Source organism: Giraffa tippelskirchi, chromosome 2 (genome assembly GCF_054371585.1).
Source record: "Giraffa tippelskirchi isolate mGirTip1 chromosome 2, T2T-mGirTip1v1.2.pri, whole genome shotgun sequence".
NCBI lineage: Eukaryota > Metazoa > Chordata > Mammalia > Artiodactyla > Giraffidae > Giraffa > Giraffa tippelskirchi.
In genome coordinates, this window is record NC_137276.1 from 87358067 (window position 1) to 87374163 (window position 16097).

At 33.9% G+C, this 16097-nt stretch overlaps 1 long non-coding RNA gene across 1 annotated transcript in view; it reads right to left on the reverse strand.

The window, feature by feature from the left end:
* Window positions 1–16097, reverse strand: part of LOC145539813 (uncharacterized) — a 373122-nt gene that overhangs the window by 229420 nt on the left and 127605 nt on the right. Inside the window, exons 3-4 of the long non-coding RNA XR_014077971.1 lie at window positions 6681–6798; window positions 4950–5841 (exon numbers count right to left, since the gene is read on the reverse strand). This is a non-coding gene — a long non-coding RNA (uncharacterized LOC145539813). The remainder of the gene's footprint in view (window positions 1–4949; window positions 5842–6680; window positions 6799–16097) is intronic.

Here is a 16097-nt window from a genome sequence, read left to right on the forward strand (position 1 = left end):
GAACTGCATTTAGATGGGTATATCTTTCCTTTTCTCCTTTGCTTTTCACTTCTCGTCTTTTCATAGCTATTTGTAAGGCCTCCTCAGACAGCCATGTTGCTTTCTTGCATTTCTTTTTCTTGGGGATGGTCTTGATTCCTGTCTCCTGTACAATGTCATGAACCCCCATCCATAGTTCATCAGGCACTCTGTCAGATCGAGCCCCTTACATCTATTTCTCACTTCCACTGTGTAGTCATAAGGGATTTGATTTAGGTCATACCTGAATGGTCTAGTGGTTTTCTCCACTTTCTTCAATTTCAGTCTGAATTTGGCAATTAGGAGTTCATGATCCAAGCCACAGTCAGCTCCCTGTCTTGTTTTCGCTAACTGTATAGAGCTTTTTCATCTTTGGCTGCAAAGAATATAATCAATCTGATTTCAGTGTTGACCATCTGGTGATGTCCACGTGTAGAGTCTTCTCTTGTGTTGTTGGAAGAGGGTGTTCCTTATGACCAGTGTGTTCTCTTGGCAGAACTCTATTAGCCTTTGCCCTGCTTCATTCTGTACTCCAAGGCCAAATTCACCTGTTACTCCAGGTGTTTCTTGACTTCCTACTTTTGCATTCAGTGCAATTGTGTAGTAGTTTGAGCATTCTTTGGCATTGCCTTTCTTTGGGACTAGAATGAGATCTCTAGTCTTTCCCATTCCATTGTTTTCCTCTATTTCTTTGCACTTATCGCTGAGGAAGGTTTTCTTATCTCTCCTTGCTATTCTCTGGAACTCTACAATCAAATGGGTATATCTTTCTTTTTCTCCTTTGCTTTTGGCTTCTCTTCTTTTCACAGCTATTTGTAAGGCCTCCTCAGACAGCCTTTTTGCTTTTTTGCATTTCTTTTTATTGGGGATGGTCTTGATCCCTGTCTCCTGTACAATTTTAACACAGAAAGTTAACCAGAATGAAAAACCATAGGGTTAAGTCCCAGTGAATGGAGAAGATAAAATTCCAACGAAACAACTATAGAAAGTGGAGACAGGCAACCTTCCAGAAAAGCAATTCAGAATAATGACAGTGGAGATGATCCAGAATCTCAGAAAAAGAATGGAGATGATGCAAGAAATGTTCACCGAAGGTGTAGAAGAACACACACAGATGAACAATACACTAGAAGGAATCAATAACAGAATAACTGAAACAGAAGAATGAATAAGTGAACTGGAAGATGGAATGGTGGAAATCACTATCACAGAACAGAATATAGAATAACTTGTAAAACAAAAGTTAAGACAGCCTAAGAGACCTCTGTGACAACATTAAATGCACCAACATTTGCATTATAAGGGTCCCAGAAGGAGAAGAGAAAGGACCTAAAAAAATATTTGAAGAAATGGTAGCTGAAAATTTCCCCAGTATGGGAAAGGAAATAATCAATCAAGTCCAGGAAGTTCAGAGAGTCCCAGGCAGAATAAACCCAAGGAGGATCATACTGAGACACACAGTAATCAAACTGATGAAAATTAAAGACAAAGATAAAATATCAAAAGCGACAAGAGAAAAATGACAAATAACTTACAAGGGAACTCCCATAACATTATCAACTGACTTCTCAACAGAATCCCTACAAACCAGAAGGGAATGGCATGATATATTTAAAGTGATTAAAGGGAAGAACCTAAAACCAAGAATACTCTACCCAGCAAAACTGTCATTCAGATTTGACAGAGAAATCAAAAGCTTTCCAGACAAGCAAATATTAAGAGAATTCAGCACCACCAAACAAGCTTTACAATAAATGCTAATGAAACTTCTCTAGGCAAGAAATAAAGGGAAGGAAAAAACATATACCAAATAAACCAAAATAATTCAGAAAATTGTAATATCATAAATATCAATAATTACCTTAAATGTAAATGGGTTAAATGAAGCAACCAAAACGCATAAATTGGCTGGGCAGATAAAAATAGCTGCACATATATACTTTTACTTTTTTGTAAATGTACATTTTTACTTACCACATTACTCTAGTTAATCCCCTAAATTATAGGCAATTATTTTCTATCATTAGGTTAATCATGTTTCTATTACGGCATGCAATTGCAAGTAACTTTCATATTTTTGCCTGGCTATTGATTGTGAAAACTGATAAACATCTTTTATTTTTGTTATTATAGAACTATTATTCACTTAATACCATTGTATCATGATTGGTCAACAAAAACTAACAATTTAAAATCACTAAAACTACCATTTAATAGAAAAACCTATAATAATTTTTAAAAATTCAGGTGCATATCAGAATTACCTTGGAAATTTTTGAAAAATACAAATGCTCAGCTATTGATTTTTTTCTCCAATCATCAAATGCGTTTCTAATGAGCTCCATATTTAAAAAAAACACAACGGACTATATGATAGTCTTTTATTTCTAACTAGTTTGTTTCACTTTTTCTATTTCATATTCAGTGCTTCCATTTTATTTAGTTTATGTTTTCCAATTTCTCAGTCTTTTTTTGTTGTTCTTTCTCAAGCCTTTATCAAGCAAGCTTTTGTGTGTGTGTGTGTATATATATATATATATATATATATATATATCTCACACATCTATGTACAGGATATAATATATATTTTAGAAAACTTATGAATTTTTGCCTAGTTAAAAAATTTCTGACACTCTGACTCCAGTTGTTTAACTTAGTATGATTAGAATGCTAGATTTCTAATTCATATTCTCTCAAAAATCTGATACAGTTCCATGTATTCTAGGATCTAGTATTACTGCTAAAAGTCTGGAAAGTTTATTATCTTAGTGATTTAAAAAAATAAAATTTGAATGACACTTGATTTGCTCAAACTTCACAAAATTTAATACTAGTGTCAATTATTTGTTTTCATACCTTATTCAACATTCCATATTGTATCTAGCTGCATTGAGCAGTTTCAGCTGCATGAAACAAATTCCAGTAAATTCTCATTTCATTTTTATTATGTTACAAATACTTTTTAATTTTTCTTGTTATGACTTCTTAGATAAACCCATCATTTAAAAGTGGACATATAATTTCCAAATACATGGGGATTTTAAAGTATCTTTGATATTAATTTCTCACTTAAATTCTTTCTTCTCTGCAATCACCTTGCTTTTATTCAGTCTTCTAACTTTATTGAGGCTTTCAATCGCCAAGTCAAAAGATGTCTCTTGGTAATGTCACACTGCACTCAAAAACATGTGCATTATTTTCAAATATCTTTTTATATTGATTTCTAACACAATTCCACAGTGATAAGAGAAAAGACTTTGTACGATTTCAGTACCTTTAGGCCATGAGATTTTTTCACTGTGTTTATGTATCTGGATATGTTTCAGTGTCTCCTAGTTTACAGTCTATGTGAGCATGAATAGAATTTGTATCCTACAGCTGTGTGAAAATTGTATATATCTTAATTTTGTTGAATTGGCTCATTGTGATTTTCAAGTCTACTACTTTTTCTACTTTTGGTTCTACAGTCTTTCTACTTATATGTTCATTCTATTCATTCTATATCAATAACCTCAGATATGCAGATGAAATATCAATAACCTCAGTATGCACATGACACCACCCTTATGGCAGAAAGTGAAGAGGAACTAAAAAGCTTCTTGATAAAATTGAAAGAGGAGAGTGAAAAAGTTGGCTTAAAGCCCTACATTCAGAAAACTAAGATCATGGCATCTGGTCTCATCACTTCATGGGAAATAGATGGGGAAACAGTGGAAAGAGTGTCTGACATTACTTTCTGGGCTCCAAAATCACTGCAGATGGTGACTGCAGCCATGAAATTAAAACACACTTACTCCTTGCAAAGAAAGTTATGACCAACCTAGATAGTATATTAAAAAGCAGAGACATTACTTTGTCAACAAAGGTCCATCTAGTCAAGGCTATGGTTTTTCCAGTGGTCACGTGTGGATGTGAGAGTTGGACGGTGAAGATAGCTGAGCGCTGAAGAATTGATGCTTTTGAACTGTGGTGTTGGAGAAGACTCTTGAGAGTCCCTTGGACTACAAGGAGATCCAACCGGTCCATCCTAAAGGAGATCAATCCTGGGTGTTCATTGGAAGGACTGATGTTGAAGCCCAATCTCCAATACTTTGGCCACCTGATGCTAAGAGCTGACTCATTTAAAAAAAACCCCGAAGCTGGGAAAGATTGAGAGCAGGAGAAGGGGATGACAGAGGATGAGATGGTTGGATGGCATCACCGACTTAATGGACATGAGTTTGGGTAAACTCTGGGAGTTGGTGATGTACAGGGAGGCCTGGCGTGCTGCAGTTCATGGGGTTGCAAAGATTTGGACATGACTGAGCGACTGAACTGTACTGAACTGATAATCAAATGCATTATATTAAAACCTATATCATTGTCATTTGAAAATCTTTATTTCTCTTACTTAAATCAATGAAAATAACTGATACATTGGTATCTCTCCTTTACATTATTCTGTAACCCCCTAGGTGATGGGACATTAGGTTTTTTTTTTTTTCCCTTGTGCCCTCTGTTCTTACCAAACAGAGCATTTGGTTTTTTCCCCCTGGACTAGTTTATGTTTTGTAGCATACTCACTCTTCTCTGAACTGAATGGATTTTTCTCCCTTATCTTTAAATTCAAATCCAACCAGTATTTTATTACTCATATCACTTACTGCACAAAATCGTTCTCCTCTCATATGAATGTTATATTATTGAGATAGTGTATGTAAGGTATCCAGCATAGTGCCTGAAATTATGACATAATAAATCTGTACCCAATATTTTTATTTTTCTGAAAACCAACAGTATGATCTAAGTACTTACCATGACATTACCTAAGTATCCATGTTAATTCTCTTGCCAGACAATTGGTTCCTCAGTGACAAAAACCATCATCTTATACACTGCAGTGACATAAATCATCCTATTTATGTATTGGAGAATTCTCCACAAGTGCTTACCTTAGTCCCAGAAGAAATTGATGGATCAGTTCGGTTCAGTCGCTCAGTCGTGTTTGACTCTGCAACCCCATGGACAGCAGCACGCCAAGCCTCGCTGTCCATCACCAACTCCTGGAGTTTACTCAAACTCATGTCCATTGGGTCAGTGATGTCATTCAACCATCTCACCCTGTGTTGTCCCCTTCTCCTCCTGCCTTCAATCTTTCCCAGCATCAGGGTCTTTTCAAATGAGTCAGTTCTTCCAATCTGGTGGCCAAAATATTGAAGTTTCAGCTTCAGCATCAGTCCTTCCAATGAATATTCAGGACTGATTTCCTTTGGGATGGACTGGTTGGATTTCCTTGCAGTCCAAGAGACTCTCAAGAGTCTTCTCCAACACCACAGTTTAAAAGCATCATTTCTTCGGTGCTCAGCTTTCCTTATAGTCCAACTCTCACATCCATACACGACTACTGGAAATACCATACCTTTGACTAGAGAGACCTTTGTTGGCAAAGTAATATCTCTGCTTTTTAATATGCTGTCTAGGTTGGTCATAACTTTTCTTCCAAGGAGCAAACGACTTTTAATTTCATGGTGCAATCACCATCTACAGTGATTTTGGAGCCCCCCCAAAAATAAAGTCCTTCACTGTTTCTTAGTTTCCCCATCTATTTGCCATGAAGTAATGGGACTGCATGCCATGATCATAGTTTTCTGAATTTTTCAGAAAAAAATATACCAACTTTTTCACTCTCCTCTTTCACTTTCATCAAGAGGCTCTTTGGTTCTTCTTCACTTTCTGACATAGGATGGTGTCATTTGCATATCTAAGGTTATTGATATTTCTCCTAGCAATCTTGATTCCAGCTTGTTCTTCATCCAGCCCAATGTTTCTCATGATGTTCTCTGCCTATAAGTTATATGATTGATGGATAAAATTTTACAAATTTATATAGATTCAGGGAATTATTGAGTGAATGAATAAATAAATTAGTAGTAAGGGTAAGTGCTTACATAACACATAATATGTAAGACATATTGTTTTAAATTTTAGACATGCCTTGCCATTTTAATCTTCGAAACAACCCTGTATGCAGATTCTACTATTTTACTGAATTATAAATGAAGATTCTAATGTCTAGAGAGGTAAAGTAACTTAATTTAGTCACTCAGATAGTTAATGGCAGGAGAGGATTTAAAACTAAGCATGATCAATGACATTTAGCATTCTATTATCCTGAATAAATAATCACGGTGTGCTGAGCACATAGTAACTGACCATTAGCTCTTCTTCAATGACTGTGTATAAGGGCATCCTCTCAGTAAATATAGAAACAAAGAGAATAATCTTCTGTTACTTAAAAAGAAGCAGAAATGTATTTAATATGAAACTTTCTTCAAATACTGTTTTCGCTGTTGACCTCCCTAATTTATAACTTGAAAGATTATTTATTCAAAACAGGTGAACCCATGGGACATAAAATTTATTACTACCATTCTGCATTGTATATTTGTAGATGGCTGTAAGAGTAAAGCTTTAATGTTTTCACCATAACAACAACAAAATGGTAATTATGTGAGTTAGAGGGTGTATTAAATAACCTTACTATGATAAACACTTCACAATATATACATGTATGAAATCAATGCATTGTACACCTTAAACATATATAATATTATATGTCCACCATATCTCAGTAAACCTGGAAAAATACCTAAGGTGATGGATTCCAAATCCAGATGCCATACCTGTTGATCAGAATCAGTCACAGAAGTGTTTCTCTATAGACTGTCATGTGGCCTGTGTCTTGCTTCAGCTCTGCTTTTCTCAGGCTCCCAAATCTTGCCTCTAGATTTGAACACAAGCCTAAAAAGGATGGTATTTCTTGACCCAGGTTATTAGTTGTTAGGTTTTATCCATGACCCATACTGATTTGTATTTTTCTGAAGGTTAATTTAAGAAAGAGAAAACTTTGAAATACCTGATAGGCCTAAACAGTAAAATTAACTTTTCACACATAACTGAATAAATGTGGCATTCCTTTTTTCATCACCTAAAACTAGAGTAGTCCAAAGTTTGCATTCACCCTTGGTCATAAGCCAAACTCTTATTTTCAGGCTAACTCAAAAGATATCTCAGTCTTTAGTCAATCATTATAGTCTGTAGTCACCTTTCCAATTTTAAAGGACCTCAGAATAAGACTTTATATTTTTATGAATGGTCATTGACCTCATTAAGTCAATAGACTTTTTAAATCTTAAAGAGAAAAGCTATGGTTTGAAATTATAGTAAATAATTATCCATGTTTACCTTAATTTTAAATTTTTGGAAGATAATACCAACATGAAAAACACTCAATAAATGGTACTTATAGGTCAACGATTTTTAGTATTAAAATCAATTTACAGTACATTTGCTTGAGGTGAACATAAATTTGAAGCAGCAGTAAGTGTAAACAGAATATTGTTTTCTTGGATGCACTCCAATATAATTATAGCTCTTCACCCTTGTGACTATATGTGTGTGCAGCTTAAAGCTATTTCCTTGCCCCAAGCCACACTAGCAGTATCTTTAGACGGGCTTGCCATTGACTGAAATGCAAAAATCTCTGTAAACAAGAAAAAATACTCTCTAAAATAAATATACAAGTAAATTTAAACAGTAGATTAAATCTGTATTCTGTCATCCATGTCAATTCTCAGCTTATAATCTTGTGACTTGAAATTGAGTCATCCTTAAGTATTTAATCATAAAATTGTGTATTTCTAATAGGCAATTGTAAAAATAATCATCAATCACATTTATTACAAACATCTCATAAAGCGACAAAACGTTTATGGGATTGTAGAAGGCGGCTAGGTTGTTCTGTAATGTATAAAGATTTGCATATATAAAAAAACCAGCAGGCAACAAACAAGGTTTGCTTCAGTTTTCCAAAAAGGAAAATTGCATTTGATATAATGACTACTTAATTTTTATTAAAATATATTAAATATTTTTCAGGCAATAACCTTGATTATCACCATAGTCTAACAGGTGTATATTTTGAAATAACTAAGGTCAAATCTTAATTTATAAGAGGACTTACATATAAAAGAACTCTTTCTCCAGCCCCAGGGGTGAATCAGAATTCTTTGAACATATTTGTGATGTTAAACGATATTGCTTTGTATTTCACGCAGATATATACATATGTGAAATTATTGTTACTGGTTTTATTATTGTGTTGCTGTCTATGATGAGCATATTTAAGCGACAATAGTGTTCTCAAAAGAATTCTGTTTATAGCTTACATAGCTGGCATTGTTTGTAAGAATAAACAAGAATAAAACGTGATTTTATGGAAAGAAAGTAGAGCTCTTTTTATCTGTAGCCTTAAGGCTGCCAACTGTCAATACCTTAATCCACTAATCCCCTCTATAATCATGTGTTCATGTGCTGTGGAAAAACACTCGGAAATCATTTTAAGAAATCCTTTTATTTCCCTAGTTGAGGGTATACTTACTATAGGCTGTATGTTATAAAGTGGCTAATAAAATACTTGAATATGTATATATATCAGCTCTGAAAGCTACTGCTTTGGGGTATATCCTTTTCATTAAAAAATAAAACAAAACACAAAAAACAAATATCATGAAAACTGAAGAAACACGTAGAGTAGTAAAGAGAAAACTGAATGACATCACATTGGATAAATCTGCAGGATTTTTTACATTTGGCTTTCAACTATCATTTTTAAAGATTCTGCCTTCTATTTACTTGTCAGAGACTAAGATTTAATTTTCATATGCTGCATAGAAATCTCCATGTTAAGATATTGATATAACAAATTGCTGAATGTTTTAGTGAGTGATTCTTGCTGACCAAAATGGGCTTTCAGGTTAGAAGTCTTTCATTTTTCCCTGAGAAGACACCTGCTGAGACAGAAGTCTGACTGCCACACAAAAGAAATGTATGGTTTCTTCGATGGGTTCCGTTGAGCAATTTGCAATGCTATCAAAAATTGCATTTTTTAATAAAATTTATCTAAGGATTTGGCAAAAAGGAAGAAGAAAAAAAAGAACCATGGTTAAAATGGACTAACTACTCATTCTCAGGCAGTATTAGCATACTGATTGGCTGTTACTTCTGTCACTCTTCTTACTACGGAATTATGACAGGCCCCACAGCAGGAAACAAATGATCATTAATACCCTGTCCTCTGGGACACAATAAACTGCCATTCACTTGCATACAAATAAAATACACAAGACTTGTCAGGCAAGGGGACAAAAAAGAAAGATGCTTTTGCAAAATGGTTTGATGCTACAGGGGGATGGGACCACTGTGAAAGGGTTTGTTTCTCATTCTATCTCATCATGGTAGGAAAATTCTTTATACGGATTTGCTTTTAAAATATCCTATCTTTCTCCACTTAAGCTCTTTGAGCTCTTCAATTAAATGGCAAGTTCTTGTTTCTAAGGAAAGTTGCGGGGGGGGGGGGGGGAGAACTTTACAAGCCTGTAATTAATCCCACAACAAGGAAACAATAAGAATTCTAAAATTCTATTAAAATGTAAGACAGGGCTCTCTTTTAGTTCAAATATGATATGCAGAAATATTCTGCTAAATGTATTTGGAACCTCAGTAGAATCAGTAGGAATGAAATATGCTTCAATATCACATACCTGATGGGATCAGTAGGAGCAAAATGATACATGAATGGCATGATTGTTGAAACTCCACTGTCTACTTGTTACACTAAAAGATTAGGTCAAATTTCACTTTAAATATTACCACATGACTGAGTTGACACCTTGTTATAACCAGATGATATAGTATTGAAGAATAAATTAGGAAACACACTGTATGTAATTATGAATGATTAATTCCTTTGATATTTATTAGAGCAACAAATACTCTAATAAATGTTTAATTTTCAATCACCTAGCCTAAACTTTTCCTGAAGGTATGCAGAGAATTTGGTGATCATGAGTAGACTCAAATATTTCATAGATGTTTCATAGATTGTATATTCACCAGTTCACCCTATACAGGCATTATTTTAACCTGAAAATGTGTAAGTGCATTCTTACACTTACATTCTTCAAATACATTTGCTTAATTGGTTTAATTTTATTGTTTTTCCTCAACTTTTATTCTCCTTGTGATTTTCCAATGAAACAGAAGTTATGCTCAAGGATTTGAAAGAATATACTTGGCTTCTCAGGTGGCTCAGGGGTAAAGAATCCCTCTGCCGATGTAAGAGATGCGGGTATGATCCCTGGGTCAGGAAGATTCCCTGGAGAAGGAAATGGCAACCCACTCCAGTATTCTTGCCTGGAGAATCCCATGGACAGATGAGCCTGGTGGGCTACAGTCCATGGGATCACAGTCAGACACAATTGAGCACACACACACACATTTATATACTCCCAACATATAAAGGATTTGAACAAGAGACAATTGCTGAATCTATCATTTAAACTTTAGACTAAAAGAAACAAACTCTAATACCCCAACAACATAGGTGAATATCAAATGCATTATGCTAAATGAAAGAATCCAGACTCAAAGGCTGTATAATATATGACTCCATTTATGTGAAATAATCTAAAAAGCAAAACTATAAGGACAAAAAGCAGATCAATGGTTGTCAAGAGTTAAAGGTGGGAGAAAAGGTTGACTACAAAGAAGCACAAAGCAATTTTTGATGTAATGGAGTTGCTCTATTTCTTAATTTAATGATAGTTACATAATGATGTGGATTTGTCAAAACTCTTAGAACTATACAGCAAAATGAGTGAATTATACTATACACATAAATTATACTTAAATAAACCTTTCTTAAGAAGAAAAAAATCCTCCAGGCTTAGCAATCTCATGAGACCACCAGAATGTTCTAAATTGAGGTCATTAGGTCTGAGCAAAGTAGCAAAAATGACAGTGGTATTTTTAGAATTAGGCAGTTAGAAATACTTTTTTGTAATTGTTTGCAGTGATACAATTCCTAATGGGCTTCCCTGGTGGCTCAGACATTAAAGAATCTGCCTGCAATGTGGGAGACCTGGGTTCAATCCCTGGGTCAGGAAGATCCCCTGGAGAAGGGAATGGCTACACTCTCCAGTATTCTTGCCTGGAGAATTCTATGGACAGAGAAGCCTGGTGGGCTATAGTTCATGGGGTTGCAAAGAATTGACATGACTAAACAACTTTTGCGTTCACTTTCAGGAAGAGTGAGAGTAGATTAAAAATACTCACTGCTATTTGAATGTCTCCTTCATATAGTATTAAGAAAAAGCAAAACTTCAATATGTTATTTAACACACTTCACAGGAAATATGTGAAGGGGATTAAGAGGTACAAACTAAGTCATGGGGTATAATATATAGTATGGGGAATGTTGTTATTAATAATACTACTGTAATAACTTTGTGTACTGACAGATGGTTACTAGACTTTCTGCATTGATTATTTTGTATTGTATTTGAATGTCAAAACATTATGCTGTATATCTGAAATTAACATGATATTGTACATCAACTATACTTCAAATAAAACAAACAACTACAAAAAGTGTGCTTCACCAGAGACATAGGTTGTTGTCTTCAACATAAAAAGAAAAAATGGCAGAAAACACAACTTCATTAGTGTTGGTAAGCACACTAACTCCTTCCCCTTCTCTTGACTTGTTTTCCACTTTTATGCCTTAGACCCAATGACATTATTAACTATACAGCAAATGTTAACTAAATGATCCACATCTTTCTGTAACATAGCAGCAAGAGGCAGGTCTCATTTTTACAGCAGTGGATACATTACATGGAATAAACATGAAAATAGAATGTCACCTCTCAGATGTGATAGAATTGCCACTCTGTCCCAGTAATCCTCAAGAAAAGACTGGTAGAGAAAATAAAGAGCAACGCTTTTCAATAAAATTGCAGGGAGAAATTTTGGTGGTCTGAATGTTATTATCCAATTTGGATCATAGCCAGAACTAAGCCATAAAAGAAGAAAAAATAAAATTTCCCAATTATTCAGTTTAATAAAAAGAACAAGTGGAAAATTATCAGCCATTGGAAAGGTAAAAAGAACAACAATTTGAGATATTATGTGAAATAATAACAATCAAAATCTAAATACATAAATGCAGAGAAACTCCCCAGAGGGAAAATTTATTTCCAAACAAATTTGTAACCAAGTAAGATGAGTACAATCCATACATTCAGTAAAACTTGATTACCTTATGTTTTTTGTCAGGAATTATTCTAGGTGCTGGGATATTTTCATGAACACAAGAGATGCTCTTCTTGCCTTCACAGATGGCAGTCTAAATTGCTAGAGCTACACATTTTTGTGTCAAAGATGATTGTCATTCTATCTTGGATATAGGAAAAGCTAAAAGTACACTCTATACTGCTTTTTTGAAAAAGGACACTACAAATTAGGTGACTTAAATATATACATATATATAATAATTTGTTCTTCAATACTTTTGAATCTGATTCAAATCAATATTTTGTAAAATGCAATGACAAGTTATTACATGATTATTCTCTGAATTTCTGGACTGAAATTTAAACAGAATTAATGAATTCTGCTTCAAGGTATGTTAGTTTCTCAAACTATTTCCTTCCAAGCAATTATAAGTAATAGACAATAAACTTTTAACCATCTAGACACAAATTTATTATTCATTATCCATAATTTATTATTATTCATATCCATAACAAATTTCTCCTTGATTTATTCTCTTTCCTGATTTGTAAATCATTTAGAGTGTCCTCCAAACAGGTCAGTTTATGATTACTAGATGCAAAGATCTAGTACAATCTAAAATAATTTTATAATATTTTTGTGAAGTACTTTTAGATATATACTCATAGTAATCAATTTAGCACATGCACTACATTTCCAATAAATCAATATGACCTGAATATTATTGTCTTTCAAAAAATTGCTTGTACATGTCTATCCCTAACTCCCTAACCATCCCTTCCCCCTCTCTTTCCCCCTGGCAACCACAATCTTGTTCTCAAACACACTACTATATTTAAAATGGATAACCAACAAGGACCTACTACATAGCAAAAGGAACTCTGCTCAATGTTATGTGGCTGCCTAGATGGGAGAGGAATTTGAGGGGAGAGTGGATACATGTATATGTATGGCTGAGTCCCTTTGTTGTTCCCCTGAAACTGCCACAACATTGTTTGTTAACTGGCTATACCCCAAAACAAAATAAAAAGTTTTAAAAATGTTTATTCCTAGATGACTTTTCATGCAGAGATAAGAAAATAAATATTTGCTGGATTATCTGTGGTCAGCTAGATATCACCAGTTCTCCCTGTTAAGGTCTCTTCAGCAAAAAGAAATCCTCAACTGCATTTTCAGAATCCCCTTGTCAATCTGCTCTGAGTTAGAGGCCTCTAAAGAGAAACACTCACATGAGATTTAGAAGGAGGAAGGAAGGGGATGATGCCATTATTCTTTGGATGTAGTTGTGGCGTGATACATGGGCAGATACAAGTTTCCAAGAAGCACCTAGATAAGCTTCTTGAAACACACTGATATTGGTCCCGCTGGCCAAGATGGTCTATGAGAACTATCCAGAAAGTTTTGAAAGGCTAACTTGTTTCTACATGAACTCTTTAAAAAGCCACTCACTTCAGTGCTTCAGGCTGAGACTTTTGAAAAATGTACATAACCTCTAATTTCCTATACAAAAAATCTTTATACTCCAAAGTATAGTGAATTCTGTTTTCCTGATCAAACTCCAACTGGTATAAATATCATGTAATATAAACTGTAAAAAATTCAGTGTTAAACTGAGTGGTTATAGACTATCAAGGTAGGGACCTAATCAAACTTATAAGCTTTTGCATATAAAACCATAAACAAAATGCAAGGACTACCTACAGATTGAGAGAAGTTATTTGCAAACAATGTGACCTACAAGGGCTTAATTTTCAAAATATACAAATAGTACATACCACTCAATAACAAAAAAAACAAACCCAATCAAAAGATAAGCAGAAGACCCAAATAGAAATTTCTCCAAAGAAGATATACAGATGGCCAAACGGCACATGAAAAGATACTCAACATCACTAATTATTAGAGAAATGCAAATCAAAACTACAATGAGATACCACCTCACCCCAGTCAGAATGGCCATCATTAAAAAGTCAACAAAGAACAAACCCTGGAGAGGGTGTAGAGAAAAGGGAACCCTCCTACACTGTTGGTGGGAATGTAAATTGGTGAGGCTATTATGAAAAACAGTATGGAGTTTCCTTAAAAGACTAAAAACAGAACTGCCATATGATCCAGCAATCCCACTTCTGTGCATATATCTAGAGAAAATCATAGTGTGATAGCAGGACTATTTACAATAGCCAAAATATGTAAACAACTTAAATGTCCTGACAGATGAATGGATAAAGAAGATATGGTATATATACACAATGGAATACCACTCAGCCATAAGAAGAATTAGATAATGTCATTTGCAGCAGCATGGAAGACCTAGAGATTATCATACCAAGTGAAGTTAAGCCAAAGACAATTACCATGTGATTACTTATATGTGGAATTTAAAATATGACACAAATGAACTTATTTATGAGATTGAAACAGGCTCACAGACACAGAAAATAAACTCATGGTTACCAAACAAGAAAGGGGGTGGAGGAGGGATACATGAGGGATTTGGGAGAGCAGATTCTATCTTCTATATATAAAATACATAAACTATGTTTTACAGTATAGCACAGGGAACTTTATTCAATAGCCTGTAATGAATCATAATAGAAAAGAATATGAAAAAGATTATACACAACTGAATGACTTTGTTATATACAAGAAACTAATAACATTGTAAATCAATTATACTTCAATAAAAGGTAAATAAATAGATAATAAATGTTATAGAATTTCAGAGAAGAAGAAAGAAATTGTGCCTCTTCCTGACACAGCAGCTCCTAAATATTCCATAGTAATAACAATTAGGAGAAGATGTTTGTCAAGTCTAAAAATCATCAAAAGTTTCAAGATGTAATTTCAAATTATAAAATGTAATATATTCAGCTATTCAACAACTAAGTCTTCATTGAACTGTTACTTTGAGACAGGTACTGTCTACGTACTTGGACTATGTGAGTGAACAAAACATGCAAAGTTTGCCTCATTTAAGGAGTTTAGGCTAGAGCAAAGAATTATCATAAAAGAAGCAATAACATGATAAAAAAATATAATGACATGATAGAAAGTGACACCAATATCAAGAAACAAGAAAAATCTCAAGTAAACAAGCTAACATTATAGTACTTTGAAAGGAACTACAAAAAGAACAAATAAACCCCTAAATTGACAGAAAAAATGGAAATAACAAGGATTGGAACAGAAAAAAATTAAATAGAGACTAAATGACAGTTTTAAAAATCAGTAAATCTAAAAGCTGCTTCTTTGAAAAGAAACACAATTAGCAAACTTTTAATTAGATTCCTCAAGGAAAAAGAGAGGACTCAAAAAAATAAAATAAAATTATAAATAAAACAGGAGATGTTACACAGGATACCACAGAAATAAAAAAGATCATAAGAGACTACTATGAATAATTATATACTAACAAATAAGACCACCTAAAAGTAATGGATAAATTCCTAAAGCATAAAACCTACCAAGACTAAATCATGAAGAAACAGAAAATCTGAGCGTTCTGATTACTAGTAAGGATATTAAATTAACTTTAAAAAAACAGCAAACAAAAGTCCAGGATCAGATGGCTTCACTGGTGAATTCTACCAAATGTTTAAAGAAGAATAAGCATCAATACTTCTCAAACTCTTTAAAAAAATAGAGAAGAAGGAAACTTGTAAGCTCCTTTTATGAGGTCAGCATTACCTTGATACCAAAAACACACAAGGACACCACAAGAAAGAAAACTGATGAACATAGATACAAAATTCCCCAATGAAATAATATCAAATCAAATTCAACAATCCATTAAACCTGTCATACATCATGATCAAGTGGGATTTATTCCATGGATGCAAAGATGGTTAAATGTCCACAAATCAGTCAGTGTGACACATCACATTAATACAATGAAGGATAAAGTTATCTGATCAACTCAATAGATGCAGAAAATACATTTAACTTAATTCAAACACATTTATGAT